This window comes from Triticum aestivum, chromosome 3B (genome assembly GCF_018294505.1).
Source record: "Triticum aestivum cultivar Chinese Spring chromosome 3B, IWGSC CS RefSeq v2.1, whole genome shotgun sequence".
NCBI lineage: Eukaryota > Viridiplantae > Streptophyta > Magnoliopsida > Poales > Poaceae > Triticum > Triticum aestivum.
Genome location: NC_057801.1, coordinates 700,953,587 through 700,963,008, shown reverse-complemented (window position 1 = coordinate 700,963,008; position 9,422 = coordinate 700,953,587).

The following is a 9,422-nucleotide window of genomic DNA, read 5'->3' as shown; positions in this document are numbered from 1 at the left end:
GATATCATACTCAGACTTTTGAATATGAGTGTGTGTCGTTAAACTGCTATGTTCATAAGTCTAAGAACTTTTCTGCTTATTCTTATTAGTATTATTCTCCTCCTGCAAGGCTATTTGCTAGGGCTCCAAAGCCGAAATTCTCAGATGTTGCACTTAGACTCATTGCTTCTAAGACACCCCTGAAGATGTGGGTGGTTAAGAAAACTTAACTCTCTTTTGTAGGGAAAGGTCTCCTGCCGGAAATCAAAGGTGTCTGATGCTTACGCTGGGGACCTTAAACATCTTGTGGGACGCAAGATAAATGTCCAAATGGTCTTACTATGTATTTCGTCCTGGGATTCCTTGACACTCATCCTATCTATCCTAACCAAGATCTGAACTTCTATGTTCCGCTTGTTCGTCAAATGTTTCTGCTTCACAACTCTCTTGGTGAAGCCTATCCCCCAAACTGTACTGTAGGATATGACACCTCAAGCTTCAGAATGGATTATGGATAGTGGCTGCACCAACCACATGACTGGTGATCAAAGTCTTCTGATGGATTCAACCCTTCGCCCGTCTGATAAAAGTCATATCACATTTGCTGACACTGGTAAAAGTAAGGTATTGGGTCTTGGTAGAGTTGCAATCTCAAAGGATCAAACATGGATAAAGTGATGCTTGTTGAATCCCTTGGTTTCAACTTAATGTTTGTGTCAATGCTATGTGATTTGAACATGATTGTGATATTTGGAAAATATCGTTGCCTTGTCCTTATGGAATCTGACAAATCTCTAGTCTTTGAAGGGTATCGAAAAGATGATCTGTATATGGTAGATTTCTCAGCAGGACCACAGTTAGCCGTATGTCTTCTAGCAAAAGCTTCAGAGTGCTGGCTCTGGCATCGGAGGCTAGGACATGCAGGCATGAGGAACATGTACACTCTCGCAAAGAAGAAGCATGTCGTGGGCATCGAGGGCGTCAAGTTCAAGAAGGATCATCTGTGTGGTGCATGTGAAGCTAGGAAGATGACTAGGGCCAAGCATCCCTTGAAGACAATCATGACGACATCTTAACCCTTTGAGCTGCTTCACATGGACTTATTCGGCCCTACTCACTACTCTACTCTTACTACCACTGCTTGTCTCTATGGTTTCATTATTGTTGATGATTACTCAAGATATACATGGGTGCATATAATTCTCTATAAGACTGAAGTGCAGGATGTCTTTAGACGATTCGCCGATCGTGCCATGACGAACTATGGTGTCAAGATCAAGCACATCAGAAGTGACAATGGCACATAATTCAAGAATACCGGCCTCAACACTTATATTGATACACTAGGCATCACTCATGAGTTTTCCGCTCCTTACACACCTCAGCAGAAAGGCATCATGGAGCGCAAGAACATAACCCTCATCAAGATGGCTCGGACGATGCTTGATGAGTACAAGACTCCAAGGAAGTTCTGGCCTGAAGCCATTGATACTGCATGCCACGTCATCAACCGCGTTTATCTTCACAAGCTTCTAAAGAAGACATCATATGAGTTGCTAACTGGTAAGAAGCCAAACGTCAGTTACTTCGGAGTATTTGGTGCTAGGTGCTGAATCAAGGATCCACATCGCACTTCAAAATTTGCACTGAAAGCACATGAAGGTTTATGCTTGGGTACGGAAAGGACTCGCACTCCTACAGAGTCTTCAACCTCTTTCACTATAAAGTGGTTGAAACAGTAGATGTGCGGTTTGATGAGACTAACGGCTCACAAAGAGAGCACCTGCAAAATGTGTTAGATGAAGTCCCTCCTAGTGAATCTATCAAGCTTATGGGTACTGGAGAAATCATACCTTCAGAAGCTCAGGCTGAAGACGAACTCATCATTGCACCAAGTCAACCTGAAGACAATGCTCAGCCTGAAGTCAATGCTGAAGCTGAAGACAATGATCTGCAAGGGAAAAATCTTTGTCCAGTTCATCCCCGTGTTGCAAATGAAGTACAGATTGAAAAGATAATTGACAACATCAATGCACCTGGTCTGCTCACTTGTTCAAGAGCAACACAATTAGCAAATTTCTGTGGGCACTTTGCATTTGTCTCTATATCTGAACCCAAGAAAGTTGTTGAAGCCTTTATGGAACCTGAATGGATTCAAGCTATGCAAAAAGAGCTTCATCAGTTCGAGCTGAACAATGTCTGGGAACTGGTCAAGCGTCCTGATCCTTGAAGCACAATATCATTGGCACCAAATGGATCTATCACAACAAACAAGATGAGCATGGTCAAGTTGTCAGAAACAAGGCCTGTCTGGTTGCTCAAGGCTACACTCAAGTAGAAGGAATTGACTTCGATGAAACATTTGCTCCTGTCGCAAGGCTTGAAGCCATTCGCATACTGCTAGCCTATGCCAACCACCACAACATCCTTCTGTACCAAATGGATGTGAAGAGCGCCTTTCTCAATGGCAAGATTGAAGAAGAAGTGTATGTCGCACAACCTCCTAGCTTTGAAGATCCAAAACATCCTGATATGGTATACAACCTTAACAAGGCACTGTATGGCCTCAAACAAGCTCCGCGCGCTTGGTATGACACACTCAAAGACTTCCTGAAGAGAAAAGGCTTCAAACCTGGTTCTCTAGATCTGACACTCTTCATGAAGACATATGACAGTGAACTGTTTGTGTGCCAAATCTATGTGGATGACATTATCTTCGGCTGCACTAACAAAAGATACAGTGATGAGTTTGGGCACATGATGCAAGAGCAATATCAGATGTCCATGATGGGTGAGCTGAAGTTCTTCCTTGGTCTTCAAATCCGTCAACATAGGAATGGCATCTTCATATCACAAGAGAAATACCTCAAAGATTGCCTGAAGAAGTTTGGAATGCAAGACTGCAAAGGATACACGACGCCAATGCCAACCAAAAGTCATCTGGTTCCTGACGACAATGGTAAAGAGTTCGATCAAAAGGTATACCGCTCCATGATTGGTTCTTTACTTTACTTATGTGCATCTAGGCCAGATATAATGCTTAGCATTTGCATGTGTGCCCGATTCTAAGTGGCACCAAAGGAATCGCATCACCTAGCGGTGAAGCGAATACTTCGATATTTGGCTTACACCCCAATGATAGGATTATGGTATCCAAGGGGCTCTACATTTGATCTGATTGGGTATTCTGATGCTGAGTATGCCGTTGACAAAGTTGATCACAAGTCCACCTCAGGAACATGTCGCTTTCTTGGTCGATCACTTGTCTGTTGGTCTTCAAAGAAGCAGAACTGTGTGTCACTCTCCACTGCTGAATCTGAATACATTGTTGCTGGATCGTGTTGTGCTCAGCTTCTCTGGATGAAGCAAACTCTCAAGGACTATGGCATCAACACGAAGAATGTACCACTCTTCTGCGACATTGAAAGCGCCATCAAGCTTTCCAAGAATCCAGTTCAACACTCAAAGACAAAGCACATTCAGATCCGTCATCACTTTCTCAGAGATCATGTCAACAAGGAATATATTGATATCATTCATGTCAACACTGAAGAGCAATTGGCAGATATCTTCACTAAGCCCTTGGATGAGAAAATGTTTTGGAAGTTGCGGTGTGAGCTAAATATCTTAAAATCCTCAAATGTCTTGTAATTGGACACACATCCTAACACTTATGCATATTGACGACTTAGATAGATGTGCAACACACGAAGTAACGTATATCTTCAATCAATGAAGACTTACCCTCTGAGTGTGAATACATTAATGTGGAATTCGACTTCGGAGTGCCACGATAATTGTGTGTGGTGTCTGGGTCTAATATTTCCTATACGGTGGGTAACACCACCACCAAATTCTAATTGAAGTGTTTCTCTTGGCGTTATAGTTGCATAGTCTTTGCATTTGGTTTATCTTCAACATTGATTTGTCTTCATGGTTTATCTTCACAATGTTGAGTTGGTTTATATATATATATAGGGTCGCGCTATTCGTCACCTTGGGTGAGGAATTCTTATTCCTCACCCCAATCCAATCTATGCACCCACGACCAGCAATACCAACTGTAAGAAACACAATGCTTGAGGTAAAATTACTCCAGGGACAAGGAACCAACCCACCAAATCGATGATAAACTCGCAGGGTAATTTTACGATGTGCTGTGCATGCATGGAAGTCGAGGTAATTTTACAACGAGCATGGGAGTCTGTTGTGTCCTGCATGAGAGGAACAAATCTGGTGCGTCAAAAACGCTCTTTAGAAAACAAATGGCTTAGCTGGAAATTTAAAGCGAGATATTCCTGATTTTTTGATTCCGATAAGGTTGTGTCCATGTATTGTAGGTATTTTACATTAGATCTATTATTATCCCTATATATACTATTGGAGTGAGTACACCAGGGCTCTACCAAAATTGAAATGCGGTAATTGACGCAAGTAACATGGACCACTAACGCTTTTTTGTACAAGGCATTTTTGGTTATCGTAAGAAACATGGTCCACTAATTATTTTGTACACCGGCATTTTTTGGTAACCATGGAATGAAAATGCTGTCTGCCACTTAGCACTCAGTAACAAGCATCGAGAAAAATTCAGAAATCACTATTACAAAACTCAATACTGCTGATCTTGATCTTCAAAAAGCTATTTGCAGGTGGCCAGAGATCTCCCATCCATGTCATCTGTTCAACAATCTCTCCAGCGACTGAAACATTCTTATCCAAGGGCTTGAAGCAACCTGATGTCCTACTAATAGTTCTTAGAGCCTTTAGGTTCACTTTTCTTCTCATCAAAACCTGAATTTTGCCACTCCCCCCAATCCATATTAATTTTCGTTGATTTAGTACAACTTTGTACTAAATCGGCGTCAATTATTATGGATAGGAGGGAGTCCTCTCTATCCCTGAATAAATTAAGCATCCAACCAACTGAATAATCAAAATAATGTTACTCATGTAGTCAGCTGAAGAGAGAATAGTAGGTTGCCTTCATACACTAGAAATATAGTGGCAATGCGGCACGCTAAGCAAATGCCTACTCCTGGGCTTATAAATAAGTCTGCCTTTTCGGACTTAAATCCTTAACTGTGTGTCAAAATGCTTGATCTGGCACCTCATAGTATACATGTAGATCAAGCAAAAAATAAAGCAATGCCACAGACACATATTACATTCCTATTTCCAGCAGATAATTGTACCATTTTCTGGAGAAAAAAACAGCTTTAATAGTTAGTACAAGAGTGTTGCTGCTACTAGAAGGCTAATTTTCTTAAATTTTCTGTAGGATTATTCCAGCTAAGATTGTGAGAAAAACAGCCGACTTCGGATATAATTAAGAAATTTCTTAGAAGTAACGCAAAAGAGGTGTATAGCAAAATGAGTAAATGAAGGGAGAAGTATATTAAAAGAAATATATATAACCAAAAGGAGCACATAGAAAATGAGAAGCAAATGCCAAACAGAAAGAAGTATATTTCAAATAGCCAAATGTATCCCAGCTAGCAAACCACTGTTGGAAGGACCATATACTTATAACAACTCTAGTGTTGAGCTTAAACTGAAACATATGAATAAGGAAAAAAACAAAAACGTCAGAAAGCCTACTAGAAGAACGGAAATACTAACTAGCATTTCTATAACATTTTGAAACTATTTAGTGACAATTGGGAAAACTATAGCTCAGTGGTTCTCACAAAAAATAAGATGTATGTTGTCTTTTCCTTGTCAAGTGAAAAACCAATGTCCATCTGCTAATGCCACAAACAGAAGTAGCTTTATTCTTCCTCTGATCCTGACTGAGATGTAAACCGAATTTCATGTTCATGGTGAGATGGAATGCACCAAATGCAGAGGGATTGGCTTGTGCACCGGCATGTGGTGGCAATCTCATATGTGTTTGTTTAAGTACTTGTGTTAGGCCATCCCGAAAATTGTGTGCAAAAAAAGTTTTTTTTAAGGAATACACCATATTGTAAGCTGTTGATCTTCAACTTCACAAGCCTATAGGACTGAAACATGGTGAAAACATCAGTACTACCATATCTCTACTACGATGCAGTGCTAAACTGTCGTTGTAAGGACCTTGCATGTCTCACTTCCCACTTGAAATCATGCATCGAGAGGTACTGTTTGATGAGTAGAATCAGTACGTGATGACTTCTCTGTTTAGTTTAAAAGTCCTGTTCAGAACATGGAATTCCCAGTAATTTGTGCAGAATTTAAACTGTTAGATGTGAAACTGTCGTGTTTCAGCCAAGCCAAAGGAGGATTTAAACAAGCAGGTTGCTGCCCAAAATAATGAATGCAACAACTGTACCATATTCATTCGTCTGTAGAAGCTTCTATATGATATCAATCAAAACAAATCGACACATACTCTTGTATGTTGATGAAGAGGGGGCTATACTGAAGAACTCCGGCAGCGCAAACCTGGTTAGCCACCATCGTGATGCCAAGAAAAGGACACCGCGTCAAAAGATGAGAAGAGAAAAGCTGACTACCTTCTTCCTCTGTTATCTTTGTTGCCTCAACCTCTTCAAATTCCTGCAAGTAACAATTCATCTTTCAGTGGATCAATGGAAATGGATCCCATGTACCAGCTGGTGGCCACCTATTTCATTTTCCCCATGGATTAAGCTCCCGAATGCCCTAATTTAAGAACCCTAGGTACAACTTCTCACCAACAATGAGGGGACTACCCAGCAACGGGAAGAGATATGAGCAAGGAGATGCGGAATACTTCTCATTATTATTTCTTGGATTCGAATCTCTTTGAACCGGTCGGGTACCTCCTTTGAATCTTTTTTCTCCAAAACTAAGATATCCTAAGCTGTACCTATACAGATTCATGGGAAGATGGAAACTTAACTTTTTTTTGCGTCCCAATTTAAACAAGAACACAATGGATGGGAAAGAATAATCTGATCTAGAATCTGGGATGGGAGGAGCCGAGCGGAGAGCTGACCATGACGCTGCGCATACTGGAGCAGCGCCGCCGCGGCCGTCGGAAATCAAGAATCAATGGCGGTCGATGCAGCACCATGTCAACCCCCACCCGCCGCGTCATCCGGCACTGACAAACCTGCAGAGGCGCCGAGGCCACACGTGCACTTAACAGGCCGAGACGCCGATTCTGCGCAGACCACCACACTCGCCGCCCACTGCGGCTAATCACCATCGGAGCTCCAACCGCTCGTAGTTGCCTTGCCTAATCAGGGGACCTGGCTTGGCTACTTGCTAATCCCACGACCAAAGCGAGGATATTTTTTTTAAATGGCCAGGAGCTACCCGTGTGCCAAAAATTGCGAGGTAATCTTACGTTGTGCGGGCGTGAAAAAAAGGAATTGCATCCACACAGCCGAGCGAACGAATCCTGGCTCGGTAGATGGATCGGGGTGAAGAATTACTTATTCTTCACCTTGGGTCATTAATAGACTTTCTATATATATATATATATATATATATATATATATATATATATATATATATATATATATATATATATATAGTACTCCCGAATTCTTCCAAGTTTACGCTATATCTCTCTTAATTCTTTCTACGAGAATAAGTAGTATACCAAATCCGTTGCTTGTCATCAATTTAAATCGGTGAAGGATAGGCATGACATGATTCTTATTCTTGTTTCATCCAAGTGATTAATCTTTTCCTTCGGAGTTTGTTCAGGAGGAATAAATTCTTGGCTTCTTGTTGTTCATCTTTTCTTTCTGGAGTTCCAAGTTCTTTCGATTATATCGTCGCGAAGCTCCTTCTAAATCATCGCAAGGCTTCACCTTGTGTTTTCAACTTCCCTTTCTTTCTATCATCCTTTTATTACCGGAGTTCTTCATGGAGGCTCAACATGGTGGTTCGTCATGGATTCTTTTCATTCTTCAATTGTTCTTCAAGATTTCTCTCGAAGTTAAGATCCGCCAAGCTATACTCTAAAATAAACATGGTGCTTAACACATGTTTTGTTTTGAGGAGTTCAAGCATTCTTCATCTTGCATCCGAAGTGCAATTCGTTCTACCTTATCTTTTGAGATGGTGTTATGTCACTCTTCAAAATTTCCTTCATGTTTCATGATTCATATGTTGTCAAGAACGAGGTATTTTAAATCCATCAATCTCTTTGTTGGAGTTATCTTGTGTCATATTTCACCTAAAGCTTTCCCTAAGCATGTTGTATTGTGGTGCTTATCAATGATCCAAGTTTTCTCCTATCCTCTCGGCGAAAGCAGTTTTCATCTCTTCGTTGATCTCAAGGAAGCATTTGTTTTCGGTAGTGGCAGAATTTCACCTCAATTTTGAGAAGTTTTCCATAAGCCCGCTACAAGCTTATTCATTTTGTTGTTGGTTTTTTTCCAACAACTCCGTTCTAACCTTCTTGGAAGGGTGCTTTCCAAGCTCATTTGTGGCAGAAGTTATCATTTTCTTCACCATTCTGTTATTCCAATTATCTATCTTCTATTCTTTCTTACGGAGGCATTGTGATGTTGCCCTTTTCACTCATCATCTCGAATTGTGAAGATCATGTTATTTTGCTTATCCATTTAACCAGAGTGTTGTGTCATCTCTTCAAGTTCTTTTCATCTTATCAAGTCTTGCATCTCTTTTCAATCGGAGTGCTGTCTGAAATCCTTCTTACCCCTTGTGCCATTCTTTCAATAGTTCCGGAGGCAGTGTGTTGTTGATTTCATCAAGTATCATCCCATCTTCTCAAGTTCATGTTCTATTCCTTGCATGTTCAACCGGAGTGCTGTCCGAATTTGGTCGTCCTTGTTCCTTGTTTATCTTGTTTCAACCAGAGTGGTTCCAATTCCTTCTTGTCCATTGCGCTCGTCATTCATAGCTTTGCAACCTCCAAGGTTCACATGGTGGTCCTTGTTTCTATTTTCTACCGCAGTGCTCTCAATTGTGTTCAACTCCGTTGTGTTCTTTCTTTCAACTTTTCAACCTCTCAAGGTTCGTGGTTTCACTCTTTTGTCGAAGAAGCAACTTAGTCTTACCTCTTCTCTTCCTCTTCCGTTTCTCTCCGGTGCCATTCTAGATCTTGGGACGAGATCCTCTTGTAGTGGTGGAGTGTTGTAACGCCCCGAGACCGACGCTCCAGATGCCTTCCTTGTATTCCGAGTTTTGCCGTGTGTTTTATTTGCTTGTTGCGTTGCATCTTGCGATCTCTTGCATTGCATCATGTCATCATGCCATCATGTCATTTAATTCTTAAAACTCAACTAAATAAATTGTATGGAATTTTCGATCCATTTAAATCGAGGGAATTCACTTGTGATTTCTCTTTATAACATATTAAAGCCTCTCAATATTCTTAGGGAGCTATAATAAAATTATTCCATTTATTTGGAATTAACCATAACCCACTTGCAAAATATCCCATGCCGTTGTTATCTAAATTCTTGGTCTCCAACCTTGCCCATAATTTCTTTCATCAT